The 12,928-nt window shown below is 44.2% G+C and overlaps 1 long non-coding RNA gene across 1 annotated transcript; it reads left to right on the forward strand.

Moving 5' to 3' along the window:
• Positions 1-1,186: 1,186 nt before the first annotated feature.
• LOC116061989 lies at positions 1,187-12,238 on the forward strand. Its single transcript, XR_004107871.2, has 3 exons — positions 1,187-1,289; positions 3,353-3,354; positions 12,227-12,238. It is a non-coding gene; the product is annotated as an uncharacterized LOC116061989 (long non-coding RNA).
• The last annotated feature ends 690 nt before the right edge of the window (positions 12,239-12,928 follow it).

Genomic DNA, 12,928 nt, shown 5'->3' on the forward strand with positions numbered 1-12,928 from the left:
GTCTATGGAGTTATATTCCTATCTTTATTCAAGAGTGCATTCTTTCAATTTGAGAGCATTTCTCACTGATATTACGTTCAGATTTTGTAATAATTTCCCTCAAAACCTTGCTCTCACACTCAAATAGTCACTGCTCGCGCTTGGATTTGCTCTGCTTGTGCTCAAACTTTGTGCTTGGACTCATATGTTGTTCTGTGGACAGATTTTCTGCACTCAGCCTGATTCTGCACGCTTGCAAATCTTCTCCTCTCGGATCTCTCCTGCGCGCTTGGATTTTTTTGTGTTAAAACACTATCAAAATTCCACAACCAATAGAATGCCAGGTGTAGTGTTGACCAATGAAATTATCCCTGCCCCGTTGAGGGTGCGTTCGTTTTATGTTAGAACGTCCGTTGCGGACGGCTCCTCTGTAACCATCAAGGGGGTAAGCTTCTCCTCGGACTGCGGACCTCCTATGGCGCCATTTTAATGCTACAAAGCGATCACCTGACGTTAGCATCCCATTGACTGCCATTCATTTTGGCGCCACTTTGACAGCGAATAACTTTACATCTAAAGCGTTTAAAGACTCTGTTTGTCCATTGTTTATTTCTAAAAACACACAACAATGTATAAAAGGCTCCATTACCTTGTACCTCACGTTATGGCTCCGTAGCAGACGTTTTTATAAAAATAGGCTAACGATTGTGTCATAACCACGCGACTTACTGTCGCATAGTAGAGGAATTACCGTATAGTACAGGAGAAGCTCGCAGGCAGTTTCGTCTCACATTAGCTGTTTAAGTGTAATTACTAATGTTAACTAGCGTTTTAGTGATCAATAATTAGCCTGTGCCTATGTTATCTCCTTACATATACCTACGCTCTCCGTCTCTGCTAGATTGGGAATGATTGAGATTTCTCTTGGCACAGCTACCAGAAGACGTACAACTTTCAGACACATTGCTCACGTCACATTTACGTCGTCTCTCTCAGTTGGAGGCTGCGCAGTAACGCTCAGCGCTCACCGGAAAAGTGCTTCTAAAGGCCTTCACTGGTCTCCGTCCAGAGCAACGGGATCTGTTGGTCCATTCTATATACAGTCTATGGTAACCATGGGTCTGTAACCCAAGTTTATTTACCCCTGCCGTCCATCACTTTATTATTATTATTATTATTATTATCATTATTATTATTATTATATGTCAATAATGTGCACAGAATGGTCAACGCTCTTTCACCTGCACCCATCAGGAAACGGGAGAAAGCTTTGAAGTGGGACATATCAAGTTACGTACACAACTATGAGGGTGAGTAACATAAATTAAGCACATAGCATATGGCGCTAGCCATAGCTAGCCTAGCTTGATGTCCATAAACAAATAGCTTTTCTTTATACCGGTAGTTTAGCTAGCTAGATTGAACGACATATGACCGACAGTATGTGTGTATTTACAACTGGTATTTAATGACCCCACTTTGTATTTTTTCCTCGTTTGGTTAACCATGTTCCTGGGGATTTGGCTAATTTCAGACATGTTAGAGGCAATAGTAAAACCTAAACTGTAATATAACTAAAAAACAAAAGAAACTGGATTGTTTGTATCAGTTTTTACATCACTGTTGTATGTTTTTCAGATATTGTTCTAAATTCTTATAACATTATTTTAACAATAATAACATTCATATATATCTGTATAGAAAGGTGTAAGTACAATTTCACTCCTATAATAAAATCTAAAATAGCAGTTATTTATTTTTACCCTAATGAAATCAATACAAAGCAAACTGAACAGAAAAAAACAAGTATTTTGTTTCAGTTTCCCTTCTTCCAGGTGTGACTACAGTACCCCTGTTGAACTGCATCACAGCTGCACCGTGTGCATGGACCAGTGTTGTACAACCACACTACTGTGTTGTTCCAGTCAGTACATTACTCCAAACGCAAAATCCCATTGGTTCCCCCTGTACTTACCTGTGTGCAGAGGGCAGGCAGCAGTGGCACAAACCAAGAACATTGGCAAGTCTGATAATAATGTAATTGTAAAATCATGTTACATACACTTATCATTTCTTTACCTTGCTTAAATTCACAGGGTGCACAACAAGGCCCGGGAGAGAAAATTACTGCGATGTCCACAAATCCAAAGCAGAGAAGGTAAGATAGTAATGGTGTTAAAGGAGAATTCCGGTCGATTTCAACCCGTAGCTCTGTTGTTTGCCATGGTTACCTTTATGCATGCGCATGCGCGATAGCTGTTGAACTTTTGAACTCCAGCCGGCCACTCTGCAGGCTGAGCTGTGGTGTGGTGTCAGGTTACAGCTTGTTGCTAGTCATCACCTGCATAATCCAAGTGATAAAATAGAGAACAAACTATTATTTTCCCTGCTTACAGGTGCCTGTAATGTTTGCCGACATATACAATCAAATTAATAAATGTTGATAAGTATAACTGATATTTCTTAAATCATTGTAGTTTTTCAGAGCAATAAGATAGATTATTAAAGCCATGTTCATATTTGCAACAAATTAAAACCCTTATCAAGGCAAATAGGTTTTTCATGTTCTGTAATCTTTATAAAAAAAAACCAGTACAATTAAATTTACCAGAGCAGACACTTGCAGGTTGTTAAACGGCTTTAATTTACCTTGTCAAAACAATGAGTAATTCATAACATCTGCACAATATTTGACACAAAACCTAAAAAGCGTATGGTTCATACTCCTGTGAAGCAGTACACTTTGCCTGTAGGATTTACTGTAGCAGGAACATTCATATTAGCAAACAGATGACCCAGGTACAGGTGAGTTTGTGAGCAGGGTTATGATATGAACTAAAATAAAGATAAGCCTAGTGTTCACAAGAGGGATAATTCAGGTATTGCAACACAAGGTAAGAATAATTCAATTAAATAGGAGGTATATACAACTAGTAGAAGATAAATTAACTATACAAGAGCAATTAAAGGTAAAGTTATGAGGTAGTAGCAAGCTAAAGTGACGTATAATCTGACGCTGTGTCGGAGGGAGGAGACTGAGAGAAACTCAAAGTTTCTTCTCTCTCATTTCCTCATTCATTCATTCAGTATTCGCATTTTAATGCAGTTTGTTATCTGCATGAATAAAAACTTAATAAAAAAACTTATTGTTAGGCAGATTTTTTCACAGACCTACAGATATGTAGATAGGCTACCTTATCCATCCTCATATCACTAACATCCACCACCGTGGACATGATTTAACATCCCAGCAGATTCTTTGTGTCGCATTACGTTTTTTGCAATGTTTATTGGTGATGTGGATCATATGGTTATAGTAAAGCCACTGTAGCCGTCAGAAAAGTGTGACTCGCTCTGAAACGTTTTTTTGTAGTTGTTCCCTGGACACAAACCAGTGAGAGCCATTAAAAAGAAATTATTATACATTATAGTTCTGTTAATGATCATGGTGCTGCAGCCTCAGAATGGGATAGTAGTAGGCCTAGCTTACTTTTTCGCCCGCAGGATTGCACCCAAATGAAATTATAGGTGTAATACAATTCCAGTTTTCACCAGTAATATTATAAGCTAACTGTTAATGCTTACGCATTGACTCAAGCAGCAATTTTCTCCCACAGCAATTCTCTCTCTGTTGCAGCAGCAACCGCTGTCTTGCTTTTTTAATGAAATACATGTTCAAACTCGTATGTGCGCATGAGTATTTCCGCCGACCTGTTTGTTTGTGGTTGTTACCATGGTGAATCGTAGTATCATGGCTCCATTCATGTTGCCTTTTTATTGTGGTGGTGCACGCGCGTGAACATACTCGGAGTTGATTGAACCAACTCATATCAGCTGTTCTGGAACCGAAAACTCACAGTTTCCCATCTCAGGGTAAATCAACTCAGAGATCAGGGTTAGACTCAGAGTTTGTTAAACCTCCTTCCTGAAACGGACCCCTGTTTTGCACAATGGATGCCAACAATAGACAGAGAGCAAGGGAAGTAGGAGGGAGAGACAGGGGACAACAACGAGGAGGAGGAGGAGGAGGAGGAGGAGGAGGAGGAGGAGGGAAGAAGAGGAAGGAGAGCCATCTCTGATGAGATCAGGGCCACACTTACTCATCATGTGATCAACCATGGATTGACCATGAGAGAAGCCCATCTTGAGTAGCTTTACAGTGGCGTCCATTAGGGCTGTCAACGAATATTCTAAATTCGAATATATATTCAAATAGTTTTTAAAAAACGAATTTCGAAGGTGAAAATTAATATTCGAATTAAAAAAAAAAAATGTGGAAAAAAAACGCCCGCGGTAGCAGAGGCTGTCTGCTTTGCGAGTGGGCGCGCTAGCACGCCAGAGGGTTCAGGGACAGGTCACAGGAGTCGCACTGTCTGGCACAGCGTCACTGCTGAAAGTTGACTTGTCTTGCATGGAAGATGGCAGAAAGTGCAGAGCCCAACTCGACCGCATCAGAGAAAGCGATTTTAACCCCCCAAAATCTAAAAAGCCATGTCTGGAAGTACTTTGGATTTTGGTCGGTAGGAGGTAAAATAGTTGAGCTGCGAGATAAAGTTGTATGCAAGCTTTGTAAAATACAGTTAGCATACCATTCGACCACTAGCAACATGAGGTCACATCTCGAAAATGTGCACCCAAATGAGCATGGCATAATGTGTGAACTCCGGCTAAACAGTCACGTCTTGACACGTATTTTGCACCGCCTGCCACAAGCTCTTTGTCTGCAACACGACAAGAGGCCATAACGGAGAAATTAATTTCGTTCATTTGTAAGGACATGAGACCAATCAGTGTCGTGGATGGGGAAGGCTTCAGGGAGTTCTGTCAAGCAATGCAACCGAGGTACCGTATCCCTATGCTACGACTGTATAGATATGCATGAATAAAAGGTTGAATGCACTGCTTCCACTGGTTTGATAATTTACCGTTTCATGTCAAGGAAAAGCTTCTCCGGGAACCATCACCTTATCGTGGTGGAGAGGTTTGTGTGTCCCTATGAACCTGAGGGCTGTGTTGTCTGGAGCTTTGTGCTCCTGGTAGGGTCTCCCAAGGCAAAGTGGTCTCAGGTGAGGGGCCAGACAAAGAATGGTTCAAAAACCCCATGAAAAAACGAGGTAGAGATGATGTGACCCTGCCCGGAGGAAGCCCGGGGCCCCCGTCTGGAGCCAGGCCCAGATGGAGGACCCGTCAGCGAGCGCCTGGTGGCCGGGTTTGCCACGGAGCCCGGCCGGGCACAGCCCGAAAAAGCTACGTGGCACCTCTCTCTCCAACCCATGGGCCCACCACCTGTGGGAGGAACCGCTGGGGTCGGGTGCGCTGCCACATGGGTGGCAGTGAAGGTCAGGGGCCTCGACGGACCAGACCCGGGCAGCAGACGCTGGCTCTGGGGACGTGGAACGTCACCTCTCTGTGGGGGAAGGAGCCGGAACTTGTGCGGGAGGTGGAGCGCTACCAGTTGGATCTGGTGGGGCTTACCTCTACGCACAGTCTCGGTTCTGGAACCATACTCCTGGATAGGGGTTGGACTCTTTTCTTCTCCGGAGTTGCCCAGGGTGTGAGGTGCCGGGCGGGTGTGGGGATACTCACAAGTCCCCGGCTGAGCGCCGCTACGTTGGAGTTTACCCCGGTGGACGAGAGGGTCGCCTCCCTACGCCTGCGGGTTGTGGGGGGGAAAACTCTGACTGTTGTTTGTGCGTATGCACCAAACAAGAGCTCGGAGTATTCGGCCTTCTTGGAGACCCTGAATGGAGTCCTGTATGGGGCTCCAGTAGGGGACGCCATAGTTCTGCTGGGGGACTTCAACGCGCACGTGGGCAATGATGGAGACACATGGAGAGGCGTGATTGGGAGGAACGGCCTCCCTGATCTAAACCAGAGTGGTTGTTTGTTGTTGGACTTCTGTGCTAGTCATGGATTGTCTATAACGAACACCATGTTCGAACATAGGGATGCTCATAAGTGTACTTGGTACCAGAGCACCCTAGGCCAAAGGTCAATGATCGATTTTAGAATTGTTTCATCTGATCTGAGGCCGTATGTTTTGGACACTCGGGTGAAGAGAGGGGCAGAGCTGTCAACTGATCACCATCTGGTGGTGAGTTGGGTCAGAGGGTGGGGGAAGACTCTGGACAGACCTGGTAAACCCAAACGGGTAGTGCGGGTGAACTGGGAACGTCTGGAGGAGGCCCCTGTCCGACAGACTTTCAACTCACACCTCCGGCGGAGCTTTTCGTGCATCCCTGTGGAGGCTGGGGGCATTGAACCCGAGTGGACAATGTTCAAAGTTTCCATTGCTGAAGCTGCGGCGGGGAGCTGTGGTCTTAGGGTCTTAGATGCCTCAAGGGGCGGCAACCCACGAACACCGTGGTGGACACCGGTGGTCAGGGAAGCCGTCCGACTGAAGAAGGAGTCTTTCTGGGATATGTTATGCCAGGGGACTCCGGAGGCAGTTGCAAGGTACCGAAGGGCCCGAAGGGCTGCAGCCTATGCCGTGAAAGAGGCAAAGCAGCGGGTGTGGGAGAAGTTCGGAGAAGACATGGAGAAGGACTTTCTGTCGGCACCAAGGTGCTTCTGGAAAACCGTTCGCCACCTCAGGAGGGGGAAGCGGGGAACCATCCAAGCTGTGTACAGTAAGGATGGGACGCTGCTGACCTCAACTGAGGAGGTAATAGGGCGGTGGAAGGAGCACTTTGAGGAACTCCTAAATCTGACTAATACGCCCTCTATGGTAGAGGCAGAGCTGGAGGATGATGGGGGATTGTCATCAATTTCCCTGGTGGAAGTTGCTGAGGTAGTTAAACAACTCCACAGTGGCAAAGCCCCAGGGATTGATGAGATCCGTCCAGAAATGCTTAAAGCTCTGGGTGTGGAGGGGTTGTCTTGGTTGACACGCCTCTTCAACATTGCGTGGAAGTCGGGGACGGTGCCTAAGGAGTGGCAGACCGGGGTGGTGGTTCCCCTTTTCAAAAAGGGGGACCAGAGGGTGTGTGCCAATTACAGGGGTATCACACTTCTCAGCCTCCCCGGTAAAGTCTACTCCAAGGTGCTGGAAAGGAGGGTTCGGTCGATAGTCGAACCTCAGGTTGAAGAGGAACAATGCGGATTCCGTCCTGGTCGTGGAACAATGGACCAGATCTTTACTCTCGCAAGGATCCTGGAGGGAGCCTGGGAGTATGCCCAACCGGTCTACATGTGCTTTGTGGATCTGGAGAAGGCGTATGACCGGGTCCCCCGGGAGACACTGTGGGAGGTGCTGCGGGAGTACGGGGTGAGGGGGTCCCTTCTCAGGGCCATCCAATCTCTGTACGACCAAAGCGAGAGCTGTGTCCGGGTTCTCGGCAGTAAGTCGGACTCGTTTCAGGTGAGAGTTGGCCTCCGCCAGGGCTGCGCTTTGTCACCAATCCTGTTTGTAGTATTTATGGACAGGATATCGAGGCGTAGTCGGGGTGGAGAGGGGTTGCAGTTTGGTGAGCTGGGGATCTCATCGCTGCTTTTTGCAGATGATGTGGTCCTGATGGCATCGTCGGCCTGTGACCTTCAGCACTCACTGGATCAGTTCGCAGCCGAGTGTGAAGCGGCTGGGATGAGGATCAGCACCTCTAAATCTGAGGCCATGGTTCTCAGCAGGAAACCGATGGAGTGCCTTCTCCAGGTAGGGAATGAGTCTTTACCCCAAGTGAAGGAGTTCAAGTACCTTGGAGTCTTGTTCGCGAGTGAGGGAACAATGGAGCGGGAGATTGGTCGGAGAATCGGCGCAGCGGGTGCGGTATTACACTCAATTTATCGCACCGTTGTGACGAAAAGAGAGCTGAGCCAGAAGGCAAAGCTCTCAATCTACCGGTCAGTTTTCGTTCCTACCCTCACCTATGGTCATGAAGGCTGGGTCATGACCGAAAGAACGAGATCCAGGGTACAAGCGGCCGAAATGGGTTTCCTCAGGAGGGTGGCTGGCGTCTCCCTTAGAGATAGGGTGAGAAGCTCAGTCATCCGTGAGGAGCTCGGAGTAGAGCCGCTGCTCCTTCGCGTCGAAAGGAGCCAGTTGAGGTGGTTCGGGCATCTGGTAAGGATGCCCCCTGGGCGCCTCCCTAGGGAGGTTTTCCAGGCACGTCCAGCTGGGAGGAGGCCTCGGGGAAGACCCAGGACTAGGTGGAGGGATTATATCTCCAACCTGGCCTGGGAACGCCTCGGGATCCCCCAGTCGGAGCTGGTTAATGTGGCTCGGGAAAGGGAAGTTTGGGGTCCCCTGCTGGAGCTGCTACCCCCGCGACCCGTTACCGGATAAGCGGAAGAAGATGGATGGATGTCAAGGAAAAGCTCCATGTTTACCACAGCACAGCTCGCTCGGAGCGTTCAATGTCAGTTCTATATAGGCTACTGTGAAACTTCAATTAATGTTAATAATATTTGTTTCAATCACTGAATGAAGCCTGCTATATTTGGGACAATAGTCGCGACCTTAAATTGCTTGCACATAACTCTTGATCAGCACTCAAAATGTGTTTATTGTTGTTCATTTTAAACCGTTATGCGCACAGCCGCACATTGCGCAGAGAGCGTGAGGGCGAGAGAGAAAGTGCTCGAGTGAGCGAGCGTGAAGTCTGCGGTCTTGGCCATCATTTGATTTACTTGTTTTTGTGTAGGTAATACGTTGTCAAATATGTTTAAACTTAAATAGACTACCTATACAAGTAGTTATGTCTCTTTGTATTAATTTGTCCTGTTATTGACGTAATGCGCATCATTGACAAAATGCGCATGCGCAACCAGATCCGAATAGTTCGAATATTATGTGTTTTTTTTAGAGGGAATATTCGAATGTCATTTTTGAGCAATTTTGACAGCCCTAGCGTCTATACTGCATGCAACTATCTAATGACTATTTCAGCATTACAAATCAATCAGACTTTGTTTTGCACAAAGTGCATACAAGATGTGAGGCATTTTGCATTTTGTGTGTGCAGTTTTGGGAATTGTGTGTAGAATTTTGAAAAAAGGAGACAGTTTTGAAAACGTGTGTAAGCAGTTGGAAAAAACTGTATTACAAAATCTGAACGTAATATCAGTGAGAAAAGCTCTCAAATTGAAAGAATGCGCTTTTGAATAAAGATAGGAATACAACTCCATAGTTGTCAAGATACCACCAATCACAACGGAAAGAGCATTTGCTGGCGGTGAGTGTAACTGTCGTTTATTCACATTTAAAAAGGGATAAATCGCCATTTCACTGTCGCGTGCGCATCGGAGTTTGTCAACAAATGTGCGGGCAGCTGGGGCATGCCCGGGCAGAGACGGGGTGAGTGGACTTACCGGAGCGCTGGCATATGGCAGGCAGAGAGCATTTATATATGTATCTCTGTCCTGTTCTTCACATCAGTGAGGCTTTCTTCTCTTGTTTCAACGAAGTGAATACATGACGAAGTGACTGGAACTATCCATCACCTCTCGCGCGTGGATTCTCAACGTCCCGGCTGATGCCCGGACTTTGAGACACAGCTGTTGTCCGTTTTTTTTTTTTTTTTAAATCACTACACGCGGTTCACAACACACGATTAGTTAGCGTAGTTAACACTAAACACAGTGAAATTACGTGTCCTTTTTTTATTTCACGCATACTATCTGCTTTGAGTGAGTGAAGCTATGGGCTGAGCTCTGTTATCTCAGAGCAGAGTGGAAGAGAGCGTGTCACGGAGGATAACGGGAGCAATGAGAGTAAAACTGTTATAGCACCTTTTTTTTTTTTTTAAATAGTTTAATGAGCTTAAAATTGCACATTGCAATGGTTATTTTGAAAAGCTGGTTATTTATTAATTATATATTATTTAAATTTAATATTTAATGTAGTGTGTAGTACAGAGTCTGTAGTCTATCTACACCCCCCCCCTCCGTCAGATGGCAACCCTACCACCTTAACTAACACATTTTCTGCGGGAAACCCTGACACGCCTGGGATTACAGATAGTTATGTCAGAGCTGTTGAGTTGTTGTCAGGGAGCCCAAACTTTCAAGCTCTGCCCCTGCAAGGCTCAGCCACGATATATATGATACATGCTAATGTTCTGTCTCTCATAAGAGCAAGTCACTGAACTTAAATTCAATTCATACAGTATACCTTTATTATTTTGAGGATTTTTTTACGTCAAGATGGATTAAAAAAGCCTTCAGCTCTATTCAGCTCTAGTATATGTTTGGCAAAAAAAGAGCCAACCACATGATAGAAAATAAAAAGGTTTCACACACACACTCTGACAGTGTTTTCAAACAACTACAGTGGCCACTGACCAATGAACTGCTTCTCTTTTAGCAATCCTCATGAGGTATAACCGAGAGGACAGAATCGGTCTACATCATTTTTAAAGGCCACAAGATAACTTACATTTTTAAATTTGCTTGATTTAAGGTTTAAGTGTTCAACCTAAAATCCTATCTATGCTTCTTTCTCTTTCAGGAATCATATCTTATCTCCTCCCCTAGGTGGCATTTCCATTACATCTCCACCCATACATCTGAAAGAGCTGACATCATGTTTGTGTCTGGCTACTGAAGATTTAACATCATTATTTTGTAATTGCAATTTTATGTTCACTTATGGTGATCTTTAACTCCCTGTTGCTTCTACTATAATATCCACTTTATTATATAAAAAAGGAACACATATTGTGCATCACACGTAATGGTGCCATCAGGACCCTTTCTGTGTGTGGATGAGCGAAATGGCCTGGTTTTATCACTGCACTGCAATTCATACAGTTGTGACATATAATTAAGGCCTAAAGACCTAAACTCAGTGGGGAGGGTGTTAATGGTGGAGATTTGTTTGATTGAGAGTGAAAGAAAGTCCTGTAACCTGGTGCAGTTTTAAATAAAATGTTACACGGTTATGTAATAGCCAATTATAACAATTGTAATAGCCGGTTATGTATCATCGGCCAATATCGGAATTGACAGGTCAGACTTTTAAAAAGTCGGAAATTGGAATCAGCCAAGAAAATTGCAAATCAATGTTTCTCTAATGAAGCAATAAGGTGCTGTACAGAGGCTAATTTGCATGCTAAAAAAAACATGGAAATTAAACCTGGACACATCAGAAAGAGGCAAAGTGAAATTCATCAGCATGTCTTTGTGAAATGTGACACTCTAGAAGCTTGGTGACGTAGGGACTACTTATAGGGCTACTGCTGTGGCTTGTAAGATAAGTGTGGCCCGTTAGCCAGACAGGCTAGCACTAGTCAGTTACAACAGCGTGCAATTTATATAACAAAAGATCGGCACTTGGCGTCCGTGTATCAATACAGTATTGCCATGAAAAATATTGCTATACTATGCTGGATCATTTTTTTCCCCCAACCCTAGTTGCCATTGATTGTGCAGTTTGTATCAGATGAGGTTTGGATGTGCTTTATATGCACTGTATCCTGCAAATAGTTGAAGGCCGAGAACAGTATTCAGTGAGATGTGGTTAGGTTGGTCATTTCTGGTTTTGTTTTCAAATTCTATGTTTTACTTATTGGAATATTGTTTATTCATTTAGGGTTTCCTAATCTGTGATTTTGTTTTGATCCTTCCCACCTCCACACAAATTGTGATTTAGGCATTATTGAGTGTGAACTCTTCTTCGTCTGCTGTAGAACCAGATATACAAGTCAGTAGGTGTCAGGAAGCTTTGCTTGCCTTAAGGGGCTCTCATAATGCATGAGCAGAACTCTCAGCGCCTGATCAGCAGAACGATGACATTGATGCTCAGGCTTGCCATCCCTGCTACCCCGGCTCCTCCTGCATTATTACATGTCCAGATACCATCTTTAATTCTACTTCCTTTAAACAAGGTTGATGCGAGGGTCATTAAACCTCCATTCATGAGTTAATTACCTGATAAGGTTTGCTGAGGTAAGATGGACAGTGAGGCTTTCAGCAGAGAAGACGTGAATAAAGCTCCTGATTTTTTATTTTTTTTTTAAATAGTGAGCAGCCATACAAATTAATCGCCACCCTGTACCATCATCCCATATCTAAAAAAAATGCCACGTGAGGTCCATTTAGTTAGTATGTCCGAGTCTCCAGAGCAGAAGCAAAGAATTTAATTTGGGCAGCCAGTGTATTATTTTAACCTTTTCTTGGCTGTGGCCTTTTTTTAGGTCCCAAAATCCTCATAACGCCTGCAATTAGAGTCGTCATATAAATATAAGTATCATGTAAGCATTGTAAGCAAACAAATGTAGTGGATTTGCTCATGATTAAATTATATTGTCAGGAGAATGAAGGGAGCTTCACATTGATTATATGGAAATGATATATAGCTGTAACTTGACAAATATGTAATGTAGCTTTTATAAATAAAAAAAATTCATATGAGAAATTGTTCAGGGCCACATCTGCTTGTCAAGAAGTCTCACATGGCCAGACTTATCTCCACAGTGCTGTGGAGTATTGTCTGGCTACACCACAGATACATTCTGGGATAGGAGAAAAAAACAAAAGCTTGGGGTTGTTTGCATTTCTCTAAACAAGTTACAATCATCTGGGGCGGGGCTAAGCTCCGGATGCAGCTACGATGGCTCTGCAAAATAGTCTCGAAAAAGGAACTTGTTTTGGTGGAACATTTGCACGCCACAAAAAAAAACAAAAAAAAAACAGCACATACAAATGAAGTCAACTGTTCACACAATACAGTAATGTGAGCTAATTAAGTTAGCTGGATACATGGTTAAACGCAATTTGCTCCTAGCAGGGTATTGCCGCGTGTACTTCATCCATAGCCTTCCCCATCGTATAGTGTGCTGAGAGACACGGGCAGAGTAGAGTGAAGTCTCTGAGAGAAGAGCAGACGTAGCAACGTCACTTGTGAAGCAATGTCTGGAAAATATTTGAATGAAATGTTGTTTAAAGGTTCCATTCACTGCATTAAGTTAATTGTGAATATTAATAAATATGAAAACATTTTAAAAAAAAATTA

This window comes from Sander lucioperca, chromosome 12, assembly GCF_008315115.2.
Source record: "Sander lucioperca isolate FBNREF2018 chromosome 12, SLUC_FBN_1.2, whole genome shotgun sequence".
Taxonomy (NCBI): Eukaryota; Metazoa; Chordata; class Actinopteri; order Perciformes; family Percidae; genus Sander; species Sander lucioperca.